This window comes from Macaca nemestrina, chromosome 6 (genome assembly GCF_043159975.1).
Source record: "Macaca nemestrina isolate mMacNem1 chromosome 6, mMacNem.hap1, whole genome shotgun sequence".
NCBI classification, from domain to species: Eukaryota; Metazoa; Chordata; class Mammalia; order Primates; family Cercopithecidae; genus Macaca; species Macaca nemestrina.
In genome coordinates, this window is record NC_092130.1 from 174,038,447 (window position 1) to 174,056,832 (window position 18,386).

The window sequence follows — 18,386 nt, forward strand, 5'->3', positions numbered from 1 at the left end:
TCTATATGTTTAAAGATAGTAAGTACAGTAATCAAAACTCCTCACTTCTGAGTTGCTTTACTGGACTTTCCCACTATCTGTGCTCTCAGGGTTATTCTATTGAGTATGTGATGGTGGCAGTGCTAAAGCGTGGTGGGTAGGGCAGTGCATCTCTTCACAACTCCATATCTAATGAGGTCATGTTGGTTATAACTGGACATTGTAGGAATATTTATTCTATGGGAAGTGGGGAATGCTACACACTAAAAGCCGGTTGTTAAGAATTTATCAGCATACCACTTATATACGGAGTTGTTCATTTGATTCTAATGTAAGTAATATATGGATATAACACTTAAAATTAATTAAAGAAATACTGAAGAACCAACTATGTCTATCACTAAACTGTCTCATTCTTTGAAACCTATGCCTGTATGTGTCTGTCTCCTCTATTCATCCGTGAGCTCTTTGAGGGTAGTGAATGCATTTACTCATCAGTCTATTTTATTCCTAGTACTAGAAGAGTCGCTGATACGTTTGGCTGGCTGAATGATGAATGAATGAAATTCTATTTATTTAATGTCTTCAATGAGCTCATCATTGTACCCAATATTATGGAGATTCAGAAGAGACTTTCTTTCCCATCAAAACTTTTTTGTCTAATTGGGACAACCTACAGGTAGATTACACCATAGTAACAGTGATATATATTAATGTGCTACTTTATTAGATGGAAACCATAAATTCTAAGAGAGAAAAATGAATGAGAAGGTCAGAGAGGGCAGTGAAATGTTAGTTATCTTGGGTTAATTCTCACCAATTTCAGTTCCTTGTTGAGGAACTTACCATATACCAGGCATGGTGCTAAATAGTTTATATATATAATATTTTATTTAATAATCATAATGTTACTCTATGAAGATATTACCATCCTTTATTTTGTAGATGAGAAACTGAGCTTTAAAGAGGTCATATTATCTTCAGCAAGAGGTAAGGCTTACATTTTAACTCAGGTTCCTCTGCTTTCAAAGTGCATGACTTTCAGCATGTTATGTAATGTCTTAGAGAAGAGGAAGAGTAGAATTCGTTTCTGAAAGATTTGGTATAATTTGAAAAGTAGAGAGAAGGAAAAGATATTGTATATAATAAGAGAAGAACCATTATCAAGATAAGACATCAGGAGTAAAGGGGATGTCTGGAGCTGTGAAGAGCCTGTCCTGGGGAAGCGGCTGACTCATTTTGGGAGAGGATGACTATGTGGCTGGCTGGCAGGACTGATTTTCTTGAATGATTTGAAATCCAGGCAGAGAAATTTGGCTCTCAAATGGGGAGCCATCGAGGTTTCTGAGCTAGAGAGTACTATTAACATTATGGAATTCAAAGCACATTAGAAAATATGCCAGGTGGATTGAAAATGCAAGAATGGCAACAGATGTTGTGGTAATAAAGGTATGAAGCAACATAAAACTGAAATAGAATAATAGGCATTTTCTTTTGGCTTTGGGAATGTTCTTCATAAGTTATTGCTCTTAAGCAGTAATAATGAGGAAATCACAAAACAAATTCCCATAATTGAACAGGAAATAACTAGTTTTTTTTTTTTCTTCTGGTAGTCATAGTAAAATCCAATATGCTACCATAAAGGAGACTGAATCCTATAGCGGCATCTAGTCTCTAGCACACTGCAGGTCCTTTCAGTGTATTTTGAGTGAGCAGGCTCTTGAGTAAGAAGTAGAGCATCTTTTGTTTCAGGGCACCCAAAGCCAATATTAGACCCATTCCTACCACTTGCTGGCGCTTCCCTGGCACCTTCTCAAATGTCCCATTGGGAGGATAACCATTCCCAGTGGAGGACCACACAGGGTAGCAGACCACCTCTTGAATTCAGTTGCTTGCTCTTTTCCCCAGAAACATCACATCCACAGAGAATGTTTCATATCAAACAACATGTATTTCATTACCAGGAAAGACTTTATAACGATTTAATTATTCGTCACTTTGACCTTCCAAGTCTCTGACCAGATGATTTGGTTGACCTCATTTGAAATGTTTCTTAATGACAAAAAGGAGAATTGCATACAAGTACCATGAATATAATTTCACAAGAGTAAGTACAATGTATAAATAATCATTCATAATAATGAAGCCATAACTTATTCAGGTTGCAAGAAATTTGAGGTGAAGAATCACTTTAGCGGACTTTCAATACAGCAAAGGAAAAAGAAGTGTAAATTCTTCTGAAGAAAAAGAAAGACGAATGCAGATTGAACGTGACCAGTCGGTTTTTAAACAACTTATTAAATCTGTCAATGAGAACCAACTTTCATGCTTTTAGTTTGTGGAGACTGATTGCATTTTCAAAGTCCCAAAGTCACATTCAAAATTTATGTTTTACAAAAATGAGTAGGTGGAGATGAATAGGTTTTACTGATCTCCCCTAGCTCCAACTCATTTGCTGCTGTAGTTCACAGGAAATGGCTCTGCAGCCCAAACCCCTCCCTTTCCAAGCTTCTGCGTTCAAAAGTTCTAACAGTCTACATGCCAGAGGGACATCTTCATTCTTTTTACCAAAAGCTTCTCACCAAATTCTTAAAATGCACTATTGGTAGAATCACGGGCAATGGATTAGCAGGAGATGGGTATCAAAAACGGGGTAAAGAAAATTTTATCAAACCAAGGGGTTTAGAGAGGGAGAAGCTGGAATGAGTTGACATGCCTGCTGTACAGTCCCTGAGAGGACAGTAGGATGATGGGAGCTGCTCAGGTGACAGGAGCTGTCAGGTCTGCCTCTGAAGACAAAGTCCAAGCAGAGCCTCTCTTCGGAAAGGGAGGAAGCCTAGTCTCAGCCCTCAAGGAGCCGAGAGCCTGCTTAGTGAGACTGAGCTCCAGCATTTGAGACCACATGACAGAGAAGAGTGAATGCTGCTTTAGGAAGACGTCAAAGGAAGCAGGGCCCACCAATGCTTGGAAGGTCAGGAAGGCTCTGTCTACACAGAGCCTGGATCTGGTAGCATTGATGCCCTTCTCACATGACCAGGTAACTCTAACTAGTGCAATATTGAGTTTTGTTTAGTATTTGAATACATAAATTTATTTATTTATTTTTTTCTCTTAAATTAATATTTTTATTTTTTATTTATTTATCTTTCTTCTCCACACAGGAGACATGGAGCCCACTTACAAACTAGATCCAATTCCATGAAATCCAATGTTTTTACATAATTAATTTTATGTATACTAGTTTTTCAAACGTGCCAACAATTTTTGTGGTGTCAGGCTGACATGTAGCTTTAGAAAACATTATTTCTAGAATTATACACATAACATTGCATTACAACAAACAAAAGTCATATTCTAATGAAGAAGTGTTGTGTTTCATTCTCTAACAAAATTTAGATCCTTTAAATACCATATTCAACTATTTCATTGACATTCTGATGGGCTTCCCTGGGTTTCTCTTACCTAATAATAAATTATCAGGGATTATTTTTTTTAATTTATTTATTATTATTATACTTTAAGTTCTAGGGTACATGTGCATAACGTGCAGGTTTGTTACATATGTATACTTGTGCCATGTTGGTGTGCTGCACCCATCAACTCGTCAGCACCCATCAACTCGTCATTTACATCAGGTATAACTCCCAATGCAATCCCTCCCCCCTCCCCCCTCCCCATGATAGGCCCCGGTGTGTGATGTTCCCCTTCCTGAGTCCAAGTGATCTCATTGTTCAGTTCCCACCTATGAGTGAGAACATGCGGTGTTTGGTTTTCTGTTCTTGTGATAGTTTGCTAAGAATGATGGTTTCCAGCTGCATCCATGTCCCTACAAAGGACACAAACTCATCCTTTTTTATGGCTGCATAGTATTCCATGGTGTATATGTGCCACATTTTCTTAATCCAATCTGTCACTGATGGACATTTGGGTTGATTCCAAGTCTTTGCTATTGTGAATAGTGCCGCAATAAACATACGTGTGCATGTGTCTTTATAGCAGCATAATTTATAATCCTTTGGGTATATACCCAGTAATGGGATGGCTGGGTCATATGGTACATCTAGTTCTAGATCCTTGAGGAATCGCCATACTGTTTTCCATAATGGTTGAACTAGTTTACAATCCCACCAACAGTGTAAAAGTGTTCCTATTTCTCCACATCCTCTACAGCACCTGTTGTTTCCTGACTTTTTAATGATCGCCATTCTAACTGGTGTGAGATGGTATCTCATTGTGGTTTTTGATTTGCATTTCTCTGATGGCCAGTGATGATGAGCATTTTTTCATGTGTCTGTTGGCTGTATGAATGCCTTCTTTTGAGAAATGTCTGTTCATATCCTTTGCCCACTTTTTGATGGGGTTGTTTGTTTTTTTCTTGTAAATTTGTTTGAGTTCTTTGTAGGTTCTGGATATTAGCCCTTTGTCAGATGAGTAGATTGCAAAAATTTTCTCCCATTCTGTAGGTTGCCTGTTCACTCTGATGGTAGTTTCTTTTGCTGTGCAGAAGCTCTTTAGTTTAATGAGATCCCATTTGTCAATTTTGGCTTTTGCTGCCATTGCTTTTGGTGTTTTAGACATGAAGTCTTTGCCCATGCCTATGTCCTGAATGGTACTACCTAGGTTTTCCTCTAGGATTTTTATGGTATTAGGTCTAACATTTAAGTCTCTAATCCATCTTGAATTAATTTTCGTATAAGGAGTAAGGAAAGGATCCAGTTTCAGCTTTCTACTTATGGCTAGCCAATTTTCCCAGCACCATTTATTAAATAGGGAATCCTTTCCCCATTTCTTGTTTCTCTCAGGTTTGTCAAAGATCAGATGGCTGTAGATGTGTGGTATTATTTCTGAGGACTCTGTTCTGTTCCATTGGTCTATATCTCTGTTTTGGTACCAGTACCATGCTGTTTTGGTTACTGTAGCCTTGTAGTATAGTTTGAAGTCAGGTAGCGTGATGCCTCCAGCTTTGTTCTTCTGACTTAGGATTGTCTTGGAGATGCGGGCTCTTTTTTGGTTCCATATGAACTTTAAAGCAGTTTTTTCCAATTCTGTGAAGAAACTCATTGGTAGCTTGATGGGGATGGCATTGAATCTATAAATTACCTTGGGTAGTATGGCCATTTTCACGATATTGATTCTTCCTATCCATGAGCATGGTATGTTCTTCCATTTGTTTGTGTCCTCTTTGATTTCACTGAGCAGTGGTTTGTAGTTCTCCTTGAAGAGGTCCTTTACATCCCTTGTAAGTTGGATTCCTAGGTATTTGATTCTCTTTGAAGCAATTGTGAATGGAAGTTCATTCCTGATTTGGCTCTCTGTTTGTCTGTTACTGGTGTATAAGAATGCTTGTGATTTTTGCACATTAATTTTGTATCCTGAGACTTTGCTGAAGTTGCTTATCAGCTTGAGGAGATTTTGGGCTGAGACAATGGGGTTTTCTAAATATACAATCATGTCATCTGCAAACAGGGACAATTTGACTTCTTCTTTTCCTAACTGAATACCCTTGATTTCTTTCTCTTGCCTGATTGCCCTAGCCAGAATTTCCAACACTATGTTGAATAGGAGTGGTGAGAGAGGGTATCCCTGTCTTGTGCCAGTTTTCAAAGGGAATTTTTCCAGTTTTTGCCCATTCAGTATGATATTGGCTGTGGGTTTGTCATAGATAGCTCTTATTATTTTGAGGTATGTTCCATCAATACCGAATTTATTGAGCGTTTTTAGCATGAAGGGCTGTTGAATTTTGTCAAAAGCCTTTTTTGCATCTATTGAGATAATCATGTGGTTCTTGTCTTTGGTTCTGTTTATATGCTGGATTATGTTTATTGATTTGCGAATGTTGAACCAGCCTTGCATCCCAGGGATGAAGCCCACTTGATCATGGTGGATAAGCTTTTTGATGTGTTGCTGAATCCGGTTTGCCAGTATTTTATTGATCATTTTTGGATCGATGTTCATCAGGGATATTGGTCTAAAATTCTCTTTTTTTGTTGTGTCTCTGCCAGGCTTTGGTATCAGGATGATGTTGGCCTCATAAAATGAGTTAGGGAGGATTCCCTCTTTTTCTATTGATTGGAATAGTTTCAGAAGGAATGGTACCAGCTCCTCCTTGTACCTCTGGTAGAATTCAGCTGTGAATCCATCTGGTCCTGGACTTTTTTTGGTTGGTAGGCTATTAATTATTGCCTCAATTTCAGAGCCTGCTATTGGTCTATTCAGGGATTCAACTTCTTCCTGGTTTAGTCTTGGAAGAGTGTAAGTGTCCAGGAAATTATCCATTTCTTCTAGATTTTCCAGTTTATTTGCGTAGAGGTGTTTATAGTATTCTCTGATGGTAGTTTGTATTTCTGTGGGGTCGGTGGTGATATCCCCTTTATCATTTTTAATTGCGTCGATTTGATTCTTCTCTCTTTTCTTCTTTATTAGTCTTGCTAGTGGTCTGTCAATTTTGTTGATCTTTTCAAAAAACCAACTCCTGGATTCATTGATTTTTTGGAGGGTTTTTTGTGTCTCTATCTCCTTCAGTTCTGCTCTGATCTTAGTTATTTCTTGCCTTCTGCTAGCTTTCGAATGTGTTTGCTCTTGCTTCTCTAGTTCTTTTAATTGCGATGTTAGAGTGTCAATTTTAGATCTTTCCTGCTTTCTCTTGTGGGCATTTAGTGCTATAAATTTTCCTCTACACACTGCTTTAAATGTGTCCCAGAGATTCTGGTATGTTGTATCTTTGTTCTCATTGGTTTCAAAGAACATCTTTATTTCTGCCTTCATTTCGTTATGTACCCAGTAGTCATTCAGGAGCAAGTTGTTCAGTTTCCATGTAGTTGAGCGGTTTTGATTGAGTTTCTTAGTCCTGAGTTCTAGTTTGATTGCACTGTGGTCTGAGAGACAGTTTGTTATAATTTCTGTTCTTGTACATTTGCTGAGGAGTGCTTTACTTCCAATTACGTGGTCGATTTTGGAGTAAGTATGATGTGGTGCTGAGAAGAATGTATATTCTGTTGATTTGGGGTGGAGAGTTCTATAGATGTCTATTAGGTCTGCTTGCTGCAGAGATGAGTTCAATTCCTGGATATCCTTGTTAACTTTCTGTCTTGTTGATCTGTCTAATGTTGACAGTGGAGTGTTGAAGTCTCCCATTATTATTGTATGGGAGTCTAAGTCTCTTTGTAAGTCTCTAAGGACTTGCTTGATGAATCTGGGTGCTCCTGTATTGGGTGCATATATATTTAGGATAGTTAGCTCTTCCTGTTGAATTGATCCCTTTACCATTATGTAATGGCCTTCTTTGTCTCTTTTGATCTTTGATGGTTTAAAGTCTGTTTTATCAGAGACTAGTATTGCAACCCCTGCTTTTTTTTGTTCTCCATTTGCTTGGTAAATCTTCCTCCATCCCTTTATTTTGAGCCTATGTATGTCTCTGTGTGTGAGATGGGTCTCCTGAATACAGCAGACTGATGGGTCTTGACTCTTTATCCAGTTTGCCAGTCTGTGTCTTTTAATTGGAGCATTTAGTCCATTTACATTTAAGGTTAAGATTGTTATGTGTGAACTTGATCCTGCCATTATGATATTAACTGGTTATTTTGCTTGTTAGTTGATGCAGTTTCTTCCTAGCCTCGATGGTCTTTACATTTTGGCATGTTTTTGCAATGGCTGGTACCAGTTGTTCCTTTCCATGTTTAGTGCTTCCTTCAGGGTCTCTTGTAAGGCAGGCCTAGTGGTGACAAAATCTCTAAGCATTTGCTTATCTGTAAAGGATTTTATTTCTCCTTCACTTATGAAACTTAGTTTGGCTGGATATGAAATTCTGGGTTTAAAATTCTTTTCTTTAAGAATGTTGAATATTGGCCCCCACTCTCTTCTGGCTTGTAGAGTTTCTGCTGAGAGATCTGCTGTTAGTCTGATGGGCTTCCCTTTGTGGGTAACCCGACCTTTCTCCCTGGCTGCCCTTAAGATTTTTTCCTTCATTTCAACTCTGGTGAATCTGGCAATTATGTGTCTTGGAGTTGCTCTTCTCGAGGAGTCTCTTTGTGGCGTTCTCTGTATTTCCTGGATTTGAATGTTGGCCTGCCCTACTAGGTTGGGGAAGTTCTCCTGGATGATATCCTGAAGAGTGTTTTCCAACTTGGTTCCATCTTCCCCCTCACTTTCAGGCACCCCAATCAGACGTAGATTTGGTCTTTTTACATAATCCCATACTTCTTGCAGGCTTTGTTCATTTCTTTTTCTTCTTTTTTCTTTTGGTTTCTCTTCTCGCTTCATTTCATTCATTTGATCCTCAATCGCTGATATTCTTTCTTCCAGTTGATCGAGTTGGTTACTGAAGCTTGTGCATTTGTCACGTATTTCTCGTGTCATGGTTTTCATCTCTTTCATTTCGTTTATGACCTTCTCTGCATTAATTACTCTAGCCACCAATTCTTCCACTTTTTTTTCAAGATTTTTAGTTTCTTTGCTCTGGGTACGTAATTCCTCCTTTAGCTCTGAGAAGTTTGATGGACTGAAGCCTTCTTCTCTCATCTCGTCAAAGTCATTCTCCATCCAGCTTTGATCCGTTGCTGGCGATGAGCTGCGCTCCTTTGCCGGGGGAGATGCGCTCTTATTTTTGGAATTTCCAGCTTTTCTGCCCTGCTTTTTCCCCATCTTTGTGGTTTTATCTGCCTCTGGTCTTTGATGATGGTGATGTACTGATGGGGTTTTGGTGTAGGTGTCCTTCCTGTTTGATAGTTTTCCTTCTAACAGTCAGGACCCTCAGCTGTAGGTCTGTTGGAGATTGCTTGAGGTCCACTCCAGACCCTGTTTGTCTGGGTATCAGAAGCAGAGGCTGCAGAAGATAGAATATTTCTGAACAGCGAGTGTACCTGTCTGATTCTTGCTTTGGAAGCTTCCTCTCAGGGGTGTACTCCACCCTGTGAGGTGTGGGGTGTCAGACTGCCCCTAGTGGGGGATGTCTCCCAGTTAGGCTACTCAGGGGTCAGGGACCCACTTGAGCAGGGAGTCTGTCCCTTCTCAGATCTCAACCTCCCTGTTGGGAGATCCACTGCTCTCTTCAAAGCTGTCAGACAGAGTCGTTTGCGTCTGCAGAGGTTTCTGCTGTTTTTGTTACTTTTACTGTGCCCTGTCCCCAGAGGTGGAGTCTACAGAGACAGGCAGGTTTCCTTGAGCTGCTGTGAGCTCCACCCAGTTCGAGCTTCCCAGCGGCTTTGTTTACCTACTTAAGCCTCAGCAATGGCGGGCGCCCCTCCCCCAGCCTCGTTGCTGCCTTGCCGTGATATTGCAGACTGCTGTGCTAGCAATGAGGGAGGCTCCGTGGGCGTGGGACCCTCCCGGCCAGGTGTGGGATATGATCTCCTGGTGTGCCTGATTGCTTAAAGCGCAGTATTGGGGTGGGAGTTACCCAATTTTCCAGGTTTGTGTGTCTCAGTTCCCCTGGCTAGGAAAAGGGATTCCCTTCCCCCTTGCGCTTCCCAGGTGAGGTGATGCCTCGCCCTGCTTCAGCTCTCGCTGGTCGGGCTGCAGCAGCTGACCAGCACCGATCGTCCAGCACTCCCCAGTGAGATGAACCCAGTACCTCAGTTGGAAATGCAGAAATCACCGGTCTTCTGTGTCACTCGCGCTGGGAGTTGGAGACTGGAGCTGTTCCTATTCCAGAATACATAAATTTAAAACGCCCAATTCTATTGAAATATTTAATTATGATGGTCCATTTTACAATGGCTTGGACATTTTGAGTTGAACTCACTAGTCTTCCTACAACCCCTTCTCTCTGTTCTATTTTCAACACATCATCCTGTGATCCTTGGAAAAGACAGGTCAGATATCCTTCCTTCCTCAAATCCCACCAATGGCTTTCCATGTCATTGGTAGCCACAGCTGAAGGTTTTGGAGTGGCTGCCAGAGCCCCGCCTTGTGGGACCTCTCACTTCTCTGACTTTGTCTCCTTCTACCTCTCATTACTGTCTGCACCAGCCTCATCGTATCACTAAGACACATTCCCTCTAAGATCTGGACCTAGGCTCTTCCCTTATCTTGGAATTCCCTTCTGCTGTTGTCTACCTAACTCCCACCCTCACCTCCTTCAAGTCTTTCCTCAAATGTCACCTTCTCAAACCCCTCCCCTCCCCATAATCACCTGTTGAAAATGGCAGCCAGTCTATCCTGTGTTTCCTAGTTCTGCTCTAGGCTGTCTTTTCTCTCTACCCCATCCTGGAGCACTGATCACCCCAACATGACATTAATTTGTTTTTGATGGTCTTAATTTACTGTCAGTCTCCACCTCCTAAAACAAAGGGATCTTCCCTGATTTGCACAGTGCTAGATCAGAGACAAGCGCATGTAGACATCCAATATTTGTCTACTGAGTTGACTCAATTCACCTTCTCTTTACATCTGATGGGCATACCGAGGGTGTCCAAGGCTGAGCTGTAAAGAAACACAGTGAAGTTCAGAGTCTATGCAGGGCGGCCTTATTTTCTGGAAGACAGCCTGCTTCTTTTGGAGCTGAATGTCGACATCCTCAGAAACCCCTGCTTTCAGATGCTGATTATCTTTCTATTTCCTTAGCTGCTTTCTCCCTCGCAGCACATCAATCACTCACTCTCGCTTTCTTACATGATGTATAGTGCTGACAAAGCCCATTCTCACTTCATCATGTCTATTGTGTCCAAATTTTGCACAACTTACATTCAACACCCTTTCCCATCTGACCACCTGGAAATGCATAGATTTCAGTATCACCATTTGCAACCTCCTTTGCTAGCCTGGAGATGTGGGTGGCAGCAGGAGTAAAGAGTTGCCTGCTTGAATCTTGAACACGCTTTCGTACCCTATACACAGGCAGTGGGAATCAATTTTGTATGCAGTGTACATTATCTAGTTAGGGACTATTACTTACCTGATTTGCCAGGTCTCAGCACAGCAGACTTGACTGTAGGTAATTGGACCCACTCATTCAGAGACTTCTTAACAACTCCTTAAGAGGTTCTTGAGCCTGTATAACAACACCATAAGGAATTGCCTTTGAGCAAGTGAAGATACAACACACAATGAGCTAATGATAATTGAATGACTAAATCCTTAAGCACTAATATAAATATACAGCTGTAACAACAGTGTGATTCATGCATTTACCTGATTGTTCCATTAAAATGAAGGCCTCATGGGGGCAAGAACTGGATTGGTCCTGTTCCTCACGGGGCCTCTGGGTTGACAGATAGGGGCTGAGTAATTCTTGCCGAATGGGCAAATAGTGCTTCAGGTCCAGGGAGCATCAGGGCTCCTTCTGGTTATGAGCATGGGCTCTGTCCCTTTGAGGGCTCTGTCACCTGGCCATGTGTGTCAATTCACAAGTTATTTGTGGTCCCTGTGCCTCAGTTTCCTCATCTGAAGAACTATGGGTGATACTAGTTTTTGATTCATAAGCATGTGTGAAGACGAAATGTATGAATGTGTGTAGGACCTCTGGGATTGGTGAGTGGCATAAGGTGAGTACTTATAAATGCAGACTCTTGCTGATACAGGATTACCACTGGGCCACAAAGACCTTCCCACTGTGCTTTCCACAAGGCAACCATTGTGGGCATTGTGGGGCTGTTAGGCAGCCTTTCAGTTGGTGAAAAATTGCTCCTGGAGGCTTCCCAAATTGTCAGCATAAGGTTCCTGCTACTGTTTCAGTGTCCACAAAGCTGGCCCTGGTCCCATTTGTGGCTGCTGGCCCCTTTCTATGTGGTCACCATCGGTGATCCACAGATAACACCCCTGACGGCACTGCCCAGACCTTGGACCATGAGTGACCCTCAAGGCTACTTTCTTTGGCTGACAACCCTGATGAGCCCCTGATTTTACATTTTCTAGGCCCCTGGGCCTTTGCCCTGGTGCTCTTCCCATGTGGACTTCCCCAAGGGCCTTGGTGCTCCCGATTCCAGCACCCTGGCTCTGCCATGTCTCTGTCTGAGTCTCTCACCAACAAGTGCAGGATGGCAATCCCCTTGTGGTGGGGCTGATAGAGTAATTAGTGGACTCTCAGCTACCCACCCTAATGATGCTCTTTTCACACTTAAAATAAGCAGTTATTTAGTGCAAGCTGTTCTGTTTCTAATTGTCACTTCCTAATTAGCTCTGCCAAGCTTTTGTGGTTGTTGTTTTTACCAATTGGTCTCAATCTGTCACCCAGACTGGAGTGCAGTGGTGTGATCATAGCTCACTGCAGCCTTGAGCTTCAGGGCTCAAGTGACCCTCTCAACCTCAGCCTCTGGAGTAACTGGGACTACAGATGTGCACTACCAGGCCTGGATTTTTTTTTTTCTTTTCTTTTTTTGGAGAGGGGTCTTGGTATGTTACCCAGGCTGATCTTGAACTCCTGGCTTCAAGCAACCTTCCTACCTCTGTCTCCCAAAGCATTGGGATTACAGGTGTGAGCCACTGCACCTAGCCAACTCTGCCAATCTTGACCTAATAGAAAAAAATATTCTGAGGTTGAGTATCTTTAACAAGAATACTCCTGGTCATTCTGAAGCCACATACAAGACACCCCAAGCTGCACCATCAGATTCTCCCCAGGCTACATGCACAGACACTGTGCTTAGAGGATCATGGCAGAGTTACTGTCTGCAGTTACAGGCGAAGGGCAGAGTTTCCATGTTTTCTTATTGTGGCAAGTTAAATACCTTTATTCTCATCAACTTGACACAATGATATTCTCATCATCTATAGTGTTACATTATGTGAATCTACAGAAGGATTACAAACTGATATTAATGTTGGTAGACACTTCTATCACCAATATAACTAAACTTGTTAGTACATGAGCCACACAAAACTTGAAGTGACAGGTGTATTTGAATGCAACAAAAATTGTATTAATGATTCTTAAAATAATTGATAACAATTCGTTAAAGTATTTGGGGAATTATATCTAGTACTCTCTATATATTATAAATTAAATATTTATAAAAGGATATTTTATTCCCAAAAAGAAATCTTGTAATCAATACATTCAATGACTAACTGGGGGATAAAGAAAGGTATGTTAAAAAGTGCTCATGGCCATGTGTGGTGGCTTACGCCTGTAATCCCAGCACTTCGGGAGGCTGAGGTGAGCAGATTGCTTGAGCTCAGGAGTTTGAGACCAGCCTGGGCAACATAGTGAAACCCCATCTTCACAAAAAATACAAAAATTATCTAGGGGTGATGGCCTATGCCTGTAGTCCCAGCTACTTCGGAGGGTGAGGTAGGAGGATCGCTTGAGCCTGGGAGGTAGAGGCTGTAGTGAGCTGAGATCACGCCACTGCACTCCAGCCTGGGTGACAGAGTGAGACCTTGTCTCAAAAAAAAGGGCTCATTATTGCATAAATAATATCAAATATATTATTATAAAGCAAAGGTGATAGAGTAACCAAGAGTAACATTCGCAGAGGTCTCTTACATTAATAGCTCTGAAACTTCTAAAAATTAAAAAATTGTCAAATAAAATTTTACAAATGTACAGTATTTATTTGAAAATCAAATCAATTATTCATTATTAATTTCAGCTGCTTTAGATGTCTATAATTTGAAGAAAAATATTAGTTTATGAATAATATATGTTATAGCATCTAAAATTAATCATCTGTAGTTTGGGATCAATGTATCTATTCCCACAAATGAGAATGTGCTAGAATTTAGTGAAATAAACAAACAAACAAAAAATCAAGCAAATGTATATAGGTGGTTGATGAGTTGTGCAAGGAATTTAATTGGCATTCAAGAGGGTTTTAACTTGGATCCATTGTGAAGATAGAATATAAATAATACGATGAAGTCACCTATTTTGATCATTTTATTGTGTTATCGGATGAGTAAAAGGGATTGATGATCAAGAAGTAAGTCATTAAAGGCCAAAAGAAGGATGGAAACCACATATGAAAGTTGGGAAGGATTGCTATATCCAAGCACAGCATAAATGTTGAGTTAGAATTCATATCCACTCATCAGGAGCCTGCCACACTCAGGTGTCCTTTATTGGCACAGACTCATTTAAGTACAGAAAGAAATAATTTTGCACAAAGAAGGCAGAAAAATGTCTAGGAATCAGATGATGCTTTATAAAAGAGAGCTCAGAATCAGGCTAGCTACAAATAGGGCATATGTAAATGAAAACTGGGATGCCATGGTGTGATGGCAAGCTCTCCTGATAACACGGAGCTCGTCCCAGCAATGGTGTTAGGCTTGCTTCGCTAGCGTCAGGGAACATGATCATATCTCTATAGTTAGATTTTGAGAGATGGAAGAAAATCAGGATTCCTCAGCTTATAGATGACAAGAAGAACTTGAAAAGTTTTGATGGAAAGATCCAAAAATTATTCATGGACTTGGAAAACAAAACAAAACAGATTCCCAGAGGAGGAAATAATTGTTTAGCCTTAAGAAAAAGGACTGAAGAGATAGTAATGTACAATAAGTACCTCATATATCTCTATCTCAGTTTTATATACTATATATACACTTTATATGCACAAATTTTTACGACATATATACACACTATATATATATATGTACACACACAATATGAATTATTTATATATGAATATAAAGATGGGGGTAAAACCTCCCACCTTTATTTTGAGACTGATTAGATGTTACATTAAACTGGAAAATAGTGGAATCTCTTCTTTCCATTTGTGTGTTGAAAAATAGGACAAATTCCTATTTATTTGATGTTGACATGGATATGTTCTGGAGCAATAGAAGGGCAGGGGTGGCCCTTTACATGCTCTCTACCTCTCTCAACCTATAATTCTCTGGTTATACATTCCTTTTATTAGACCAAGTTAATAAAATTGTCCATGAACAAAACCAAGCTTTCCTCCTTCAATAGATTGACTCAAAGTATTGAGAAATGTAACTGCAAACCCAATTTTCCTCTTGGTTTCTTTAAGGAAATAAAAAAAAAAATCAATATCAAGAAGATTGGTCTTCTGACCAGTGAAAAACACCTCAATTAATTGCATGTGAAAAGCAGCTTTTTTTTTTTTTTTTTTTTTTTTTTTTCTGTCAGCTGCTAGTGATCATCCTGAAATGCCTGCCTGTCATTTGGCCCTGGGAGTATTAGCATGTGACAGTGGAACTTCAGCGCCCCTGTTTTCCCCAATACGGAAGCACACAGAAATCACTTCTCCAAGTCAGAGGAAAAAAGGAAAATGAAACTCACATTAGTGAAGCCAATTCTGACTTTATGAAGCATCTACAGGTCTATTTCCTGGGCTAGTGCAAGGAAGTGTTCCCATTTGAACTTAACACATGAAAAAATGAAGGCACAGAGAATGAACGAGATTATGTATGGGAACACGTAGCTTTCCACCTCCAAAACTTATACTCTTTACTGCTACCTAAATCTGCCATGCTGATTAATTACCACAGATCCTACAAAACATAAGGCACCTTGATGACTAATGTGTGATTACTTTATGTTTTATGGAAAGTGCTGGCGGCATTGATATCTGCTTTGCCATTTTACCATATCAGCCAAGACATGTAGTCATTATAATTTGTTATTGTAGCCTGATTCCCCCGCCAAGTTATTGCTGGGTAACAGTGTATCCTTTGTAGATAAACTTATCTTCCTGTCTCCCCCAGAAAAATCCCTGATTTTACTAGGCTTGTTTAGCAAACTTCCTACTTTTAAAATATAAGTGCTGAACCATTCATCATCGGCGTAAAGAACAATTCTACATGATGTGAAATTACATAATAATGTGTAGATTTCAAGCTTTGAGCAATCAGAAAGTTAACAAGAGAGCTTGTCAAAAAAATAGTACATAGATCAACATTTGAGGTATAAGAAAAACACATATTACAAGGGGAAGAGTCCCTAAAATAAGGTAACAATTAATCACTGTTATAGCATAGGTATGATTATAGAAATATAAGGATTATCATATAAATAATTCATTTTTCCTAAGAATTTTTGAATCATTGTATCTTGGTTTTACCAAGATTCTATTTTATATAGTTTCCCCCTTTTCTGCTTCACCTCAGACAGCAAATTTTTTTGAGTTATTCTCAAAATTGATGACAATTAAAACCTCTTGTTCAATTAAAAATAAATTGTCTATAGACTAAGATTTATTCCCAAAATCATAGATATCAAAGAAAGCATTGAAGTAAGTTTTCTTTTAATTAAAGTTTGGCGTTTTGATTTTTGTCCTTAGACATTCTAAACTACGTGTATTATTTTGAAAAACATAGGAGTCAACAAAAGCCACTTTCCTCTAGAGTTTGTGGGAATTTTCATTAGAGTCTCTTGAAGTACAGAAATCTTGTTTGTCCTTCATCAGGGTCTCCAAGCGGTGGACTGTAAAAGCCAAAATAAAATGTGACTTATTGCACCCGTGCCCAACAGAGATAGCAGCACACTACCACGTGCATCCTGTTGGTAAAAGCCCAGCGGCTGGATGAATAACATGTGGGCATGCAGGGAATAACTTGTTTTCTTAGATAAAGGAAATTGACATAAATAAGGATGCATTTAAAACCTCTAACCAATCTTAGGTGAGAAAATTTGAGGGCTGCATTTTTTCAAAGTCTTGGTGAGATAATATACACAAAGGAGTAGCAAAATTCTCCAATATTTATCATTAGCTCAGGGTCAAACTGTCCTATTTTTATTCAAAATGAGGAAGAAAGAGATACTGGGATCGTGGAAAAGCGTAGGGTGGCGAGTCAGAAAGAGAGAGGTTTTGTTTGGAGAAACTGTTATTAACATAATTTAAGATCTACTATTTTTCAATAACTATTCTCCCCCATGACAAATAGGATAGTTTAGATTCATTCTTTATGGTTAATTCTCTCTACAGTTCTGAAAGGAAGTGTTATTATTCCCACTTCACAGGTGAGCCATCTGAGGTTTAGCTCGATTTAATATCTTGCTCAAGGTCACCCAGCCAGCTCATGCCAGAGTCAGATTTTGGCCTAGGTCTTCCAGACTGCTAGCTCTGGGGACTTTCCTCCAGCATCCCACAGTGTTGCACTTAAAGTGGGCATCTCCCAGCAATATAGAAAATTAAGGCTTATGAGCTATAATTTCTTTAAATGGTAAGTTCCAGTATTATCTCCAAAGTTTATAACTTATTTCACTTAAGAATTCAAGACACTTCAATTGAATTTTAATAATTTCGAATTTACTGGGCAAGAACCGGGTTGAATGGTTCAATTACCAGCTGACAAAATATCCAGTAGAATGAGTTTTATCATATATATTGCAATGACATATGAGTTATATACTTTTTTATTTTTATTTTTTATTTTTTGAGACAGAGTCTCACTCTGTCACCCAGGCTGGATTGCAGTGGTGTGATCTCAGCTCACTGCAATCTCCACCTCCCAGGTTCAAGCGACTCTCCTGCCTCAGCCTCCCGAGTAGCTGGGACTGCAGGCAGGCATCACCATGCCCGGCTAATTTTTGTATTTTTAGTAGAGACAGGGTTTCACCACCTTGGTCAGGCTGGCCTCAAACTCCTGACCTCGGGTGATCCGCCTATCTCTGCCTCCCAATGTGCTGGGATTACAGGTGTAAGTCACCACGCCTGGCTGAATTATAATTATATACAATATATTACATAATATAGAACATATGATATTTTATATATACACGGGTATTCAAAGGGTATATACCCTTTGTATAAAGTATATCCTTTTAAAAATTATAAACAAAATCATTTCATTTTTTATTAGTCTTATTAATAACATTTTAGAAAAGCACTTTCTACTATTTAAGAAGAACTGTCATATGGTTTCTATGTGTACACATTTGGGAATCATTTCTTACACTTTTTTCCTTCAGACTGTCCATTTTCTCTTTAAATTTTCTTAATAAGATCCTCAGTGCTGTATATGATGCATACTTATAATTCAAAAATAACTTCTAATCTCATTAAGAATAGCTCATGTTAATTAATTGTATATATTATAAAAAAGACAAAAATAATTATAGAAAAAAAATAATCACCTATAAACACATCATTTTAAAAAATCTTCTAATATATTTGGTTGAAATGATCCCAATCTCAAGTTTTTTTTGCTCTTCTTAAATATACATGTATTTTATTATATGGCTGTTAATTGAGATATGTTAACCTGCTGTAACAAATACTCCCCCTTAGTGTCTTAAAAAAGAATCACATTATTGGAACCTCACACAACAATCTGAATGAAGGTGGGTGTTTCAGGTTTTCAAGGGTCTCTGTTCCACACAGTCTTTCAGGGATCCAGGTGATGAAGATCTTGTCATTCAATGTGAGTTTGTCAGACTTGCTCTATCCTTGATATTTTAGTCCTCTGTCTGGTTAGAAAGTGGAAAAGGAGAATGTAGAAGACAAGACTCAATCTCACTGCCCTGGGCTAGAAGGGACATATATGCCTCTTGCTCTTATTTC

The 18,386-nt window shown here is 39.5% G+C and overlaps 1 long non-coding RNA gene across 4 annotated transcripts in view; it reads right to left on the reverse strand.

The window, feature by feature from the left end:
* The window catches only part of LOC105489469 (uncharacterized), a 349,939-nt gene that overhangs the window by 1,218 nt on the left and 330,335 nt on the right, over positions 1 to 18,386 (reverse strand). For all 4 annotated transcript variants that reach the window (XR_011625157.1, XR_011625156.1, XR_011625155.1 and 1 more), the window contains one exon: positions 10,871 to 10,966. This is a non-coding gene — a long non-coding RNA (uncharacterized lncRNA). The remainder of the gene's footprint in view (positions 1 to 10,870; positions 10,967 to 18,386) is intronic.